General features: G+C 34.7%; 1 protein-coding gene and 1 pseudogene across 9 annotated transcripts in view; both read right to left on the bottom strand.

The window, feature by feature from the left end:
- The window catches only part of USP15 (ubiquitin specific peptidase 15), a 122,955-nt gene that overhangs the window by 54,277 nt on the left and 54,593 nt on the right, over positions 1–14,085 (bottom strand). The window lies entirely within an intron of this gene.
- Positions 3,481–14,079, bottom strand: LOC140642451 (T-complex protein 1 subunit zeta-like; annotated as a pseudogene).

Here is a 14,085-nt window from a genome sequence, read left to right as displayed (position 1 = left end):
AAATAAAATAAAATACAGATTTAGATTTATAGGCTGGAGGTGAGGGGGAGATGACACTGGAAAAGAAAGAAAAGGAATGAATTACTGTTAAGTGAGTGTCTACTCTATGTGTGGCAGTATGCTAGGCATTTAAATATATACATATAAGTAGAAGGAAGGAGATAATGAAAGAAAAAGCAAGTTCTAAGAAGCACTGAGATAAGTAACACTGGTAAAGATTGTCCTTTATAGCACAATGATCCAAAAGAGAAGGATGGATATGGTCCACAGGTAAAGCTGAAGTATTAACACTTTTTAAATGCTGTTATAGACATTACGGATGAATGTTAACAGATCACTATCTATTCTGATTCCAACTACTGACCTAGATAACAGTTCATATCCCAATGTTAGCTAACAATTGTGGAGTTAACTTAGGGGTTGACTAGTCAGTCTGTGGATTATAACCTGAGCCTTTTAGTTCTATTTCTTTGAAGTAATTTAGAAATTATACTGTTCTCAGCAACTCTGCTCTACTGGTTTTTTAAAGAGAGGGGAGAAAAAAATGACTCAGAAATATTACACATAGATCAGATACTAAGCCAGTTACCTAGTGTTAAACTAATTTGGACTAAGTATAAGGTAGGGATCGAGATCCATCTCTTAAGACAGAAAACAGCAAAACATCAATGGCTGATATTATTTCATGAAGGCAGAAAATCAAACTTCATGCCAGACAAATATAGTATATCTGAATTGCCCTATTTCCGTTTCAAGTAAATGCATACAATTCAAGGCTGTAAGTTGAACGTTTTGATTCAACAGAAAAATACAACTTGATAAATTAACTGAATATTCTTGATAAATTAACTGAATAGTTAACTTACATGAAAACCTAATACTATACTGAGCAGCCAAAATACAGATGTTAAGTCTCTATGCTGACACAGTAAAACAAAGATGTGTATAGGTATTTTCAAATCTGACATACAACCACCTAATGTTGTGAAATCTAACACTATAAAACAAGAATTATCTTATTAAGAAAAACGAGACCAACCTTAAACTCTACCCATGTCTAAAAGGTAAGTTCTTAGAGAAAAAGAAAAATTTAAATCTCTTTAAAAATTAAACACTTTTACTTTTGTGAGATTAGAGATTAGTTCAACAAGCATTTGCTGTGTGCCCATGTTAGCTATTTACAGATAAATGAAAGAGAGTTTAAGAGAATTTATATATAAATTGCTTCTCATAACTTTATTTTTGTTCATTTTGACTATTATCAATGATAACTGTAACATAAAACATTCCACTTAAAAAAAAAAAAACTTTAGCCATTATGAATCCCAGCACCAAAACTGCAATACATTTTTATGTTCAACTTCTAGAAATTTCCAAACATGCAAAAATCCTCATGTACCCAGTACCAAACTCTCAACTTCAAAAATTAACATCTTGCCACTTTGGCTTTATCCTTATCCCCTTCCCTTCCTCCATGTTTTACTGGACCATTTAAAAACAAATCTAAGACATTCATAATTTCACCTGTATATAGACAATGGAATATTAGTCATAAAAAGAATGAAATATTGCCATTTGGAACAATGTGGATGGAGCTGGAGTGTATAATGCTAAGTTAAATAAGTCAGAGAAAGACAAAACAGCATATGATTTCACTGATACATGGAATTTAAAAAGCAAGACAGTTGAACATAGGGGAAAAGAGAAGCGAATCATAAAACAGATTCTTAACTATAGAGAACAAACTGAGGGTTGCTGGAAGGGAGGTGGGTGGGAGGATGGGTTTAACAGGTGATGGGTATTAAGGAGGGCACTTGTGATGAGCACTGGGTATTATATGTAAGTGATGAATCTTTGAATTCTACTCCTGAAACTAGTATTACACTATATGATACGGAATTTAAATAAAAACTTGATACTAACAAACAAAAAATTACAGTATATATCCCTAACAGGTTAAGGGATCCTTTCTGATACCATTGTCAGTCCCAATTGAATAGTCTGTTCATGTTCACTTTTCCCCCAATTGTCTCAAAAGTATCTTTTCAACTGGTTGGTTTGAATCAGGACCCAAAACAAGCCCATACATTTGCAGATCAATTTTAATAACTTCAAAAGTCCTAACTTGCTCCTGCCAGCTAACTTCTCTGGTTTCATCTTACTGTGACTGAGTTTAACATCTGAATGATTTCTGTATCTATTCATATAGTTAACCTTGACTCATGTGAATTACTGTAAACAGCTCAAATCTTTCTTGGATCAAACCATGGAACAAAAACAAACTAAATCCAATAATTTATGAGTACCTAGGAATACCAAGCATCTATCTACGCAAGAACCGTACACTTACATTATAGTCTATGCATGAAATATACTCTCTAAAATTTCTAACTTCAATTTAATCTGGATATGGCTTTTAAACATTGAATCTAATGCTAGTTATTAAACTTGATTGTGACCATGCTCTGTTTGGCAAAACTTGGAAACATGGTACTGGTACTATGTTATATTATATTTCACAACAGAAAGTTGGTCGGTTTAAATGAAGGAAATGTATTTTCAGCATTTCAAAGGAGTGTGCATATAAAGATCTTAATGGGTTTTAAAATGAGAAACCTCAAAGTGCAGTTTTGGGAAGTGTGTTTATGTGCAGGCACAAGCATCCAAAAGGATTTGGAGCTTGGATAGCTAAAATAACAGAAAAAAGCAGTTTATTGGTAATTAGCACACAGGAACTTCCTTTTAACATTATTACGATGCCTATCTTTAGGTGACAAACACCTAAGAAAGGACATATATTTTCAAATAACAAAAAGATTAATATATAAAGCAGTTTCTCCTCCTCTCTAGGAATCTTGCCTTTCAACCAAATACCCCCTTAGTTATCTTTCTTCCTTCAGTACATTTCATGATGAGTGATCTATACCAGTTGTTTCATTTTCTGATCACTCGATTCCACTTTTCCTATAACCTATTTCTTTTTTTTTTAAATTTTTAAAAAAATTTATTTATCCATGACAAACACATAGGCAGAGACAGAAGCAGGCTCCATGCAGGGAGCCCGACATGGGACTTGATCTCAGGTCACCGGAAACACGCCCTGGGCCAAAGGCAGGCGCTTAACGGCTGAGCCACCCAGGCGTCCCCTCCTATAATCTATTCGGATTCCCAATATGCTGTTTCCATCTGTCAAATAGATGGAATCTTGTTCTTCTGCCACTCTCTGCATCATTTAGCAATGCTGACCATTTTCTTTCTTCCTTTTTTTTTTTAAAAAAAAGATTTTATTTATTCATGAGACACACAGAAAGAGAGAGGCAGAGACACAGGCAGAGGAAGAAGTAGGCTCCTCGAGGGGAGCCCAATGTAGGGCTTGATCCTGGGACTTCAGGACCACCCACATCCAGAGCCGAAGGTGCCCCTCAACCACTAAGCCAACCAGGTGTCCCATTTCCTTTTTTCTAAAAGCTTTCTTCCCCTTGGCCTCTATGACATAATGGGTTCCAAGTTTTCCTGAATGTTCAAGATTATTCTTTCTCTTTGATCTTTTTATGTCATTACTTCAGGACACTCTTTAAAATTTAGTATATAAGTCCTTATATTTTATATTAGAAAATTCATATATGCTTATATTTCTCACCTTTGGAATATAACTCCACAGCTGCAGTTATTACTCTTCAAGCTTTGGTTCTCTATCTTTTAATTGCATCCTAGGCAGTTTTGTTTGTTCCATTACCTCAATTTAGAGTCTCAGAGAAAGTCATTCTATATATTTTTCTTAAGGAGAACAATACTAAGAACAAGGTAAAGTGATATAATGAAAGAATGATAAAATGAAAGAAAATTTGTAAAGATTCAAGATGTCTTTAAAAATTACAACAAAGTGGGATCCCTGGGTGGCGCAGCGGTTTAGCGCCTGCCTTTGGCCCAGGGCGCGATCCTGGAGACCCGGGATCGAATCCCTCGTCGGGGTCCCTGCATGGAGACTGCTTCTCCCTCTGCCTATGTCTCTGCCTCTCTCTCTCTCTCTCTCTCTGTGACTATCATAAATTAAAAAAAACAAACAAAAAAACAAAACAAACAAAAATTACAACAAAGTATAGGTTTTGGGAATATTACCCTAGATTTATGGCTCATAGGTTGCATTTTAAATTTAAGACACATTATTAATTTAAAATATGTGAATATAAATGAATGACAAGGAATCAAAAGCTGGCTTATGAGCTATTCTCTCGACCCCCCACAAAATCAAATCATTCAATCCTAGGTTTCGTGTCTGAAAAAGAGTAAAACTGGTAACAAATTTGTATACTTTCATAGAAACTTTGAGAGTGTATTTTTAGTGAATTATGATAAATATAGCTTGTTAATATGCAATAACCAAATTTACTGTTTCAAATAAGCAGAACCTATCTTACTTACAAATACTTTAAAAGTCTCAGTACAGTTTGTCAAAATGAAACCAATACTTTACAGTTAAGAGTTTCCTAATATATATTTCATAATTTTTAATCAACTAGGTCTATGCACCATTTCTGAATCCATTTATACAGTTAACCTTCTAATTATATACACAAATTTGGCTTAATCACTCTCTAAAAAATTCTAAAGAAGTACATATTAAGTTTTTCTGAATGTATTTAAGCAAATACAGTATTGAAACAGATGGTGTAAAAAACAAAAACAGAATACTGCCGAGTCACCTAAATGTTTTTATTATTTATCTTGAGCAAAAAGTAGTATGCAATAGTTTTATGAAATACTTCCTCTTGCCAAGAAGAGCACTCAAGGACAGAGCGCTGTAAAAAAACTAATACGGCACCAGATTAAGTTTATACTTAGTGTTTTGGTCACCAGTGTGGAATTTTGTTAATCAGAACAACACAAATGGCAGAGAGACAACGTATGAGTAAGAACTACTCGCTTAGTTTTCCATCTGATTATTCTTGGCCTCTCATGCCTTATGAGGACGATTTTGGATTCTTCTCTGGATGTTTTCTGGCCCGTGAAAATTGTCTTTTTCATAATCATCAATAACCCTCAACTTTCATTCACCAGATACTTCATCACACGTCTTTTGTCAGTATTTTTGAATTAATGAAACTGTTTGAATTAAATCAACTTCTTGTGCTACTCTCAGTAAGAGTATTTTTTATTTCAGAAAAACAGTAAAATTTAGATTTTTTGGGTAAATTCATATTCCCAAAGCTATTCTTTGAAATAACTATACCTAAATAAAACTATACAGAAAAAATTAATTATACAACTTAGTCAAAATTTAATAGATTTGTAGCTCAGAAGCTATGGCTACATTAAGCTCTGAAAAGTAAGGAGTATAATTTATGAATTAGGTTTCTCCTCTCTTCAGGAACCTCTAGCTTTTATAATTATTCTACTTTAAAAATAAAGTTTTTGAAATACAGGATTTAACTAGCCATGTTTTTCCAACTGAGTAATTATACTACGTACCCAATGTCAACATCTTTGGAAAACAAATGGTCAAATTTAACAAAAGAGAAAATCTTGGGTTAAAATTTTTCTAAGGTATTACTGCAAAACACTGTTTTCAGAGGTTGTGAGAAATCAGAAAAACTAAATTAGAAATGCAAGTTCTGAAAAAACCAAGCACTAGACTATTTCAAAAATATAACATGAATATAAAGATGAAATTTTCCAATCACATTTTGGCATCCAGCAGAAAATTCCAGATAGGAAACTTCAGTATTTTTTAGGTAGGTTTAGATTTCTAATACAGATTTTAGGTTATTTTAGGGTATATGCATTTTTATAACTACAGGACTATGTGTTTTAAACAAAATTATATTTTACCTTAACATTTTTTTTAGTATTTAGCATTTTTTTCTCAATGGAATAGCAGAAAAGTATTTAGCTTTAGCAGAGGATATATGGTTTCAATTCTGATAAAAATGGGCCAGGACATTCCTTTGTTTCAGCAAACATATGCCTACTACATGGGTATTTTCTTGTTCATAAGCAGCACGTAAAATGCAGATTCCTGCATAAAGATTTATCTTTGTATTTTTCTCATCCTATCGTGGTCCACCCAGTATATATTAAGAAATATTACCTACAGAATTTCTCAAAATGTGATCCTAACACCAACAGCATTAGAATTACCTGTGAACTTACTAGAATTGTTAATTCAGAAGCTCCACTCAGCCCTACCAAATCAGAAATTCTGGCGATGGGGCCTAGGAAACCATTTTTAACAAACTCAACAGGTGATTCTTCTTCTATCACCATATTACAATTTGTTTTCCCTTGACTTTTGATACTCCATGTAGGAACTGGTTACCTAGTAAGCAACATGAGCACTAGACAAATCCAAGATTAGTCATGTTTATTAGAACTAGCATCGTCATCTGATGTTGAGGACCAGGGGTTGTCTCCTGACAGATATAATGGCAATTCTGAGTTTATAATACAGAATGATCTATATATTACTATCTTGAAATTTCTTTCTCGAGGGCCTAAGATAAAAGCCCTCTGCTGGCGGTGAATTTGTCTAAGTTACAATTACAAGTGCTTCTAATGTGACTCCAATAAATACACAAAAATTTCATTTTAAGCTGGCATTCATCCAGAAAAAAATGTGCATCCTTACTTATATACATAAAAATAAGTGATAATTCTTTAAACTTTTTTCTAATCTGTACTATTTTCCTCTACTATTAAGTTCTTAAATATCTTTATGTAATATGTTCTATTTTAAGTTTATGTAAATAGTACTGAATTAAAATCTCATTTTTTTTTCTTTCACTTGTATATTTTAACCTTATCCAGTTTTAAAGATCTTACCATTGTTACTTCTACCTGCTGTATTGGTATCCTACAGTATACTGCCATTCATCATTTTTCTCTCTTTCCTTTTTTTTTTGTAGGGGGAGAAGGGGCAGGGAAAGAGGGAGAGAGCAAATCTTAAGCAGGTTCCACATCTGGCACGGAACCCCCACCCAGTATGGAGTGCCACTTGAGGCTCGATTTCACTACCCTGAAGATCGTGACCTGAGACAAAACCAAGAGTTGGACTCTTTTTTTTTTTTTTTAAGATTTTATTTATTCATAGACACACAGAGAGAGGCAGAGACACAGGCAGAGGGAGAGGGAGACGCAGGCTCTATTCAGGGAGCCCGACGTGGGACTTGATCCTGGGTCTCCAGGATCACACCCCAGGCTGCAGGTGGCGCCAAACCGCTGCGCCACTGGGGCTGCCCAAGAGTTGGACTCTTAATGGACTAAACCACCTAAGCGCCCCTCTTTCATTTATTTTTTAAAAGATTTCTGCTTTGTTTTTGCTAATGTATAGTTCTTTCTACATTACAGGTATTATTCTCACGTAGGTTTTAGATATTAAAAAACTGACATTTGCTTTTCATTTCATGTATGATTTCTATAACAGAAATACTTAATTTTGACATAATCAGACCCACTAATTTTCACATTGTTTTCTGATCCCTAAAACAGATATTCTCTGAAATTTCAAATGAGCTTTAAAGCTTTACATTAAAAAGAATATTTATTTTAGAGACAAAGTGTACAACCGGGCACACACGAGTTGGGGGAGGGGCAGAGGAGAAAATACTCCAGCAGACTTCTGTTGAGTGAGCAGCCCAATGTGGGGGCTGATCCCCCGAGATCATTACCTGACCTGAAACCAAGTGCAGGACGCTCAACAGAATGAGTCACCCAGGTGCCCAGAGTTTTTGTTTCTTATTTAAGTCTATCAGGTATAAATAGTGATCCTGTTTTTTTTCTACAAATAAATAGTTCTCCTAATAAAATCTAAGTGCCTATCTGCTTTAAGCAATCTGTTTTTCATTGCCTAGTGGTGCCACTTAATTAAGTTCTCATATATACATGAAAGGGTTTTTTTTTTAGCTCATTAATTTATTCCATTGTATTTGCCTTTCTTTTCCTAGCCATCATACTTTTGTCATTATTATAGCTTTGTAGTAATTCTCACTAATAGGTCCAGTGCTTCCTTCCTCTTGCTAAAAGTGACTTAGCTAATCCTGGACCTTTATTGGTAAATGTTAATTTGAGAATGAATTTGTGAAGTTTCTCAAAAAAAAAAAAAAGTCAGGATAGAATTTTTAATAGGAGACAGTGACATGATAGATATAGAGAAGTAGGCATCACCAGGTTAAGACATATAGTACATGATAATCTTTTGCCTATTTCCCATGAAGGTTTTATGCATTCCTAATCATTAGGTTAATTTTCATTGTGCTATTTTCTAGTTGAGTTACTAATGGTATACAGCAGGGATCAGGAATCTAAGGCTCACAAGCTAATTCCAGTTTGCTACATTTTTTTGTAAATAAAATTTTACTGGATCACAGTCACACCCATTTGGTGACATAATGTTGATGGCCGCTTTCAAGCTATACTGGTAGAATTATAGTTGAGTCAGGTACCATATGGCCCACAAGCTGAAAATATTATCAGGTTCTTTATTAAAAAGGTTGCTGACCTCTGGGTATATTAATTTTTATGAATTTAATCTTAGAGAATCTTGGTGAATTTTCTCAGTTTTAGTAGTCTGCTAATGGGTTTTACATAGATGACTGTACCATATGCAAGTAGTGATATTTTTAATTTTTTTTAGCTTCAATCTTATTTGGTTTGTGCTCAGAATTCCTCAATATAATGTTTGTTCCAGACTTTAGATATATAGACTGTACTGAGTTAGGAGAATTACCTTTTATTCTTAGTTTTCTAAAAGTCTTTTCATACACTGATGCTAATTAAAAAAAAAATTTTTTTTGGTATTCTAATAAACTATCACTGGGCAACTTAAAACATTCTATTACATGGTATTAGGCATATTTTATGCTAAGTAGATACTTAACTTTTCATGCTTTGACATTTGGGTTTCCTATACTCTGTGTGAGTCAGTGAAGAATGGAACTCTTAAATACTTCAGCACATTTCTAGTGGTACTTTCATTCACCAACATTTACTGCATGTATATGATGTTATTAGGTATTATATAAGAAATTGTGTTTTCTCTTTCAGAACCAAGTACTATTGTTTAAGTAAGTAAAAATAGTATTGTGCTAGCAGTGAAGAAAATAAAAGAAAATATATACTTAGTTTTATCTTTTAAGTGAAAACCAGTAATTTTAAGTAGAAAAGATCTCTAAATCCTTAGTACTCATGGTACTTCTCAAGGCACAAAGCAACTCTGAAATTTCAAAAATCATTCAAAGCTATAACAAGAATATAACAATCTAAAGATAAGCTAGAGAAAAGCAATAGCTGTTCCGAACTAAAGGCTGAAAGTAAATATTGACAAAGAAAACATTCCCAACTTCTAAAACTTCATCCATCAAGAAGTTTACATAACTACCATGTACTTCCAATGCCTTCTTACACTGCTCCACCCTGGTATCCTAAGTGGAGTAATAATAAAATGTAACTAATATACAATCTCATAAAAGATTTTTTTTTTTAAGATTTTATTTATTCATGAGAGTCCCAGAGAGAGAGAGAGAGAGAGAGAGAGAGAGAGGCAGAGACACAGGCAGAGGGAGAAGCAGGCTCCATGCAAGGAGCCCAACGTGGGATTCAGGATCACACCCCGGGATGAAAGTGGCACTAAACCGGTGAGCCACCGGGGCTGCCCTCATAAAAGATTTAAATGAAAAAACTTCACCTAAGATAAAAGGATAGAGAAGCACTCATTAAAGGTGCATTTTTAATTTTTTTGTTTGTTTTTGTTTTTAATTTTTTTTATTTATTTATGATAGTCACACACAGAGAGAGAGAGAGAGGCAGAGACACAGGCAGAGGGAGAAGCAGGCTCCACGCACCAGGAGCCCAACGTGGGATTCGATCCCGGGTCTCCAGGATCGCGCCCTGGGCCAAAGGCAGGCGCTAAACCGCTCGCCATCCAGGGATCCCTTATTTTTGTTTTTTAAGCAACATTTAATAACACAGTAGATAACATATACTTATCTAACTAACTTGATACTTTTTTATCACCGAAACTATAGCAAAATATCCTGTTCATTGGGCGAAAACGGCCTACTTAATGTGTGAACACTGCAGTGCAATTTAAAACATACTGTAATTATAATTTCAAAACTTCAGAATTTGAATGTCTGTGTTCTCTCTTTTTTCATACGGGAAAAGAAAATCATTTGAAGCTTGGACAAAAATTCCATAGCTTTATTCTTAGGACCACTCTGTTGAGTCTCCATGATTCAGATGACACAAGGAAGCTTCCATTCAACCTTTTAGAGAAGACGTTCCAGTTCTCATGATTTCATCCACCAGGAGAATGTTGGTGGCAACCACAGTGCAGCACTGAAGAGGCTATTTCTTTACAAAGTGGTTGGTTATCCCACATGCCTACTGCAGCTGCTACCACGGGCTCACCTGTGTTCAAGTTCACACCCACGAGCAGATCTGATTCTGAATGTTCTGCCCAAGTTTCCTGAAGCTCAAAACTAGAGTTCTGAACAAGAAGCTTGGGAATGCATCAGTCAATAAACATTTGAGCTCCAAGCTGGGCCCTGACTTTTACACTGGGCTTTTACCAAGGCTTCTGTTATTGCCACCTCCACTGCTCTAGCACCTGGAACACATCAACAGCATTTTTTTTTTAAAGACTTATTTATTTGTTTATGATAGACAGAGAGAGAGAGAGAGAGAGAGAGGCAGAGACACAGGAGGAGGGAGAAGCAGGCTCCATGCCAGGAGCCCGACATGGGACTCAATCCTGGAACTCCAGGATTGCGCCTTGGGCCAAAGCCAGGTGCTAAACCTCATCAACAGCATTTTTAACAGTCCTTATGCCATCCCTTATTGCATCTTTGAGCGAATGTGTGCTTATTTGGTCCTTTGAGCAATGTGATGGAGTGAGGATTATTAGATTTCTCGATAAAGGTGAATTTCTCCTCTCCCAATGTATACTCACAGACAAGTCCCGCATATCTAAAGCAATCAGGATTTAGGTCAGCAGAAGAATTTAGCACTACTCCACCACAGGCAAGAGTTAGCTTTATGTATTTTTCCTTTAGCTCTATGCAAGAACATTTAAGGAAAAAATGTCAATTCCCTTTTGAATGAATCCTTTATCTGAATCACACAGACTTTTTCAGTTCTATTTTTTTTTTACTCTATCTTCAATGAATTTTCTTTCAGCTTTTACAAGTTGCTTTTTTCCGCACTCTTATTTTTAAGCAAAGCCATAATTCACTTTTTTCATATTCTGAAACACTGCACATGAGGATGTATGCATCTTCTACTCTTTTTTTCATACCAGGATAAGCACCCCATGGTCCAAAACAAGACCTCTGATTAAGCTTGTATCAGTTTCAGATTTCTTTTTCATTTCCACGATCTCAACATGAAAAGGTCAATAAGTTCATCTTGTTTTTTAATGCCCAAAATGGAGTCCACTATAGCCTCTGTTAAGTTCAGCATGCACTTCAGTACGTATAGATGTTCTGGCCACATTTATATGTGTTTTTAAGCCCATTTCTTTGCTTACTTTGACTTGTTCCAAAAACTGAAGTGCCTTTTCCTTTGCAGCTTCAAATCTTTGTTATTTATTCTGGGATGAAGACCTTCAGAAATGTTGAAATCCGCCTGTTTCTGTAGCTTTCCAATGATTAAGACATCAGAAGTGGTACCATCACCAGTTATGTCATCCTGGGCTGTTGCCACTTTGGCTATTAAGGAGGCTATTGGGTATTGAATTTGCATTTCATGAAGCAGCACACAGCTATCTTTAGTAAGGTTAATGTCTCTAGCATCAAAAACAAGCATCTTCACTGTGCCCTTAGGCCCCAAGTTGGTCCTCAGCATGTCCTGGGCCGCACTGATGTTAACTGCCAGTGCCATCTAGGCTCGGGCCACCTTGGCCTTGGGGTTCAGGGTCTTCATGGCCGCCACAGCTAACCAGCACAGGAAGAGGAGACCTGGTGTGCAGAGCGTCCAAAGCCAGCTCAGCATGACCATGTGTTTCAGTTTTGTTTTGTTTTTTTTTTGTGTGTGTGTTTCAGTTTTAAAGATCAATTTTCTTTTATGTTAGGTTAGCAATAAATGAATAATTTTTAATTTATTCAAGAATATTTATTTTAAGGATTTCAAAATACAGGTTTACAATCCCTTACCAGAAAAATCTGAAATTCCAAAAGCCCTAAAAATTTAAAAATTATTTTATTATTCACTTGAGGGCAACCTACACTAAACTGATATAAAACTATCTATAGTCCTTTACCCTACTAGTGTGAATATTTGCTGAATATTAATATGTTTAATTAAGAGAGCCCCCCTGGACTCTATAGATATGTTAAAATAATAGGTGGCATATGCATCATATTACTTCTCAAAGGTTTAAAAAGTCTGACATTGAAGTACAACCAGGACTAAGTGTTTTTGATGGAGGGTAGATATGATCATTCTAAAACCATTAAAAATGTTTTCTCCCATTCTGCATGTTGTTTTCACTCTGTTATTGTTTCTTTACTGTGCATTAAACCTTTCTGGTTTGATGTAGTCTCATCTCTTATTGCTTTCATGGCTGTGCTTTGGTGTCATATTTAAGAAATCATTGCCTGGACATATATCATGATGCTTTCCCACTAAGATGTCTTCTAGGAGTTTTATAGAGTCAGGTCTTATTTTTAAATCTTTAAACTATGTATTTTATAAGGGATTAATATCCAAAATATATAAGGAATTCCTACAATTCAAAGGCAAAAAACCCCCAAATAACCAGATTAAAAAGTGGGCGTAGGACTTGAATAAACATTTCTCAAAAAGGAGGCATACAAATGGTCCACAGGTACAGATGCTCAAACATCAGTAGTCATTGGGGAAATGCAAATCAAAACCACAATGAGATATCACCTCCTACCTGTTAAAGCTGACTATTATCAAAAGAACAAAATATAAAAGTGCTCACGAGGATGTGCAGAAACTGGAACACTTGTACACTTGGTAGAAATGTATAATGATGCAGCCACTATGGAAAACAGTATAAAGGTTCCTCAAAAAATTAAAAATAGAAGTACCATACGATTCAGAAATCTCACTTCTGGGTATACATCCAAAAGAAATGAAATCATCTCAAAGAGATATCTACACACCCATGTTCAATGCAGTACAATTTACAACAGCCAAGATAGAGAGACCACCTAAATGTCTACTGATAGATGAATGGACAAAGAAAATGTGTATACATGCAACAGAATATTATCCAGACTTGATAAACCGGGGGGATTTTATGTTAGGTAAAACAAGCCAATCACAGAAAGACAAAAACTGCATGATTCCATTTATATAAAATATCTGAACTAGTCAAATACTCATAGAAACAGAGAGTATAATGATGGCTGCCAGGGGCTAGGGGAAGGGAGAAATGGGAAATTACTGTGCAATAAAAAACTTTCAGTTGTATATGATGAATAGATTCTAGAGATCTACTGTATAACAATGTGCCAACAGTTAACAATATGGTGCACTTAAAAATTTGTTAAGAGAGTAAATCTCAAGTTAAGGCTTCTTACCATATTAGAAAAAAAAGAAAGATTTCTAACTCTTTCATCCCTCATTTATCATCAAAAGCAATTCTTATGCTCTTCTATTTCTACTTGTGTTTTATATTCTAAAACATTTAATTTTAAAAATGCTTTCATGTCAGATTCATTTGATAGAATGAATTTTGATAGAATTTTTTAATAGATACTTTGAAAAAATCACAAAAAGCTTGAGAAATATTAAACAAAATGTTTAATATTTGACATATTAGACAATGCAACATAGTATTAACAACATATGTATACTGCACCTTATTCTAAGAGATTTGAAAAAAATAAAAGATTTTAATTAGAAGCCTTTTTAATTATAGCATGTTAATTATTATTTTTTATAGCATATTAATTTAAATGCAAGTTCAGGTAACTTCTACCCTGAAAATAAAATATTAAAATATGAAGTAGATACATATACTTACAACATATATTTAGGTATCTTCTATCATTTTGGATTTTGTTATCTGAAATCAAAGGCTTCAAAATCATGCAGTCAGCCATAAAAAGTGAGAGCACT

This window comes from Canis lupus, chromosome 11 (genome assembly GCF_048164855.1).
Source record: "Canis lupus baileyi chromosome 11, mCanLup2.hap1, whole genome shotgun sequence".
Classification (NCBI taxonomy): domain Eukaryota; kingdom Metazoa; phylum Chordata; class Mammalia; order Carnivora; family Canidae; genus Canis; species Canis lupus.
Note: the sequence above shows the minus strand (reverse complement) of the source record. Positions and strands in the feature narration are given on the sequence as shown.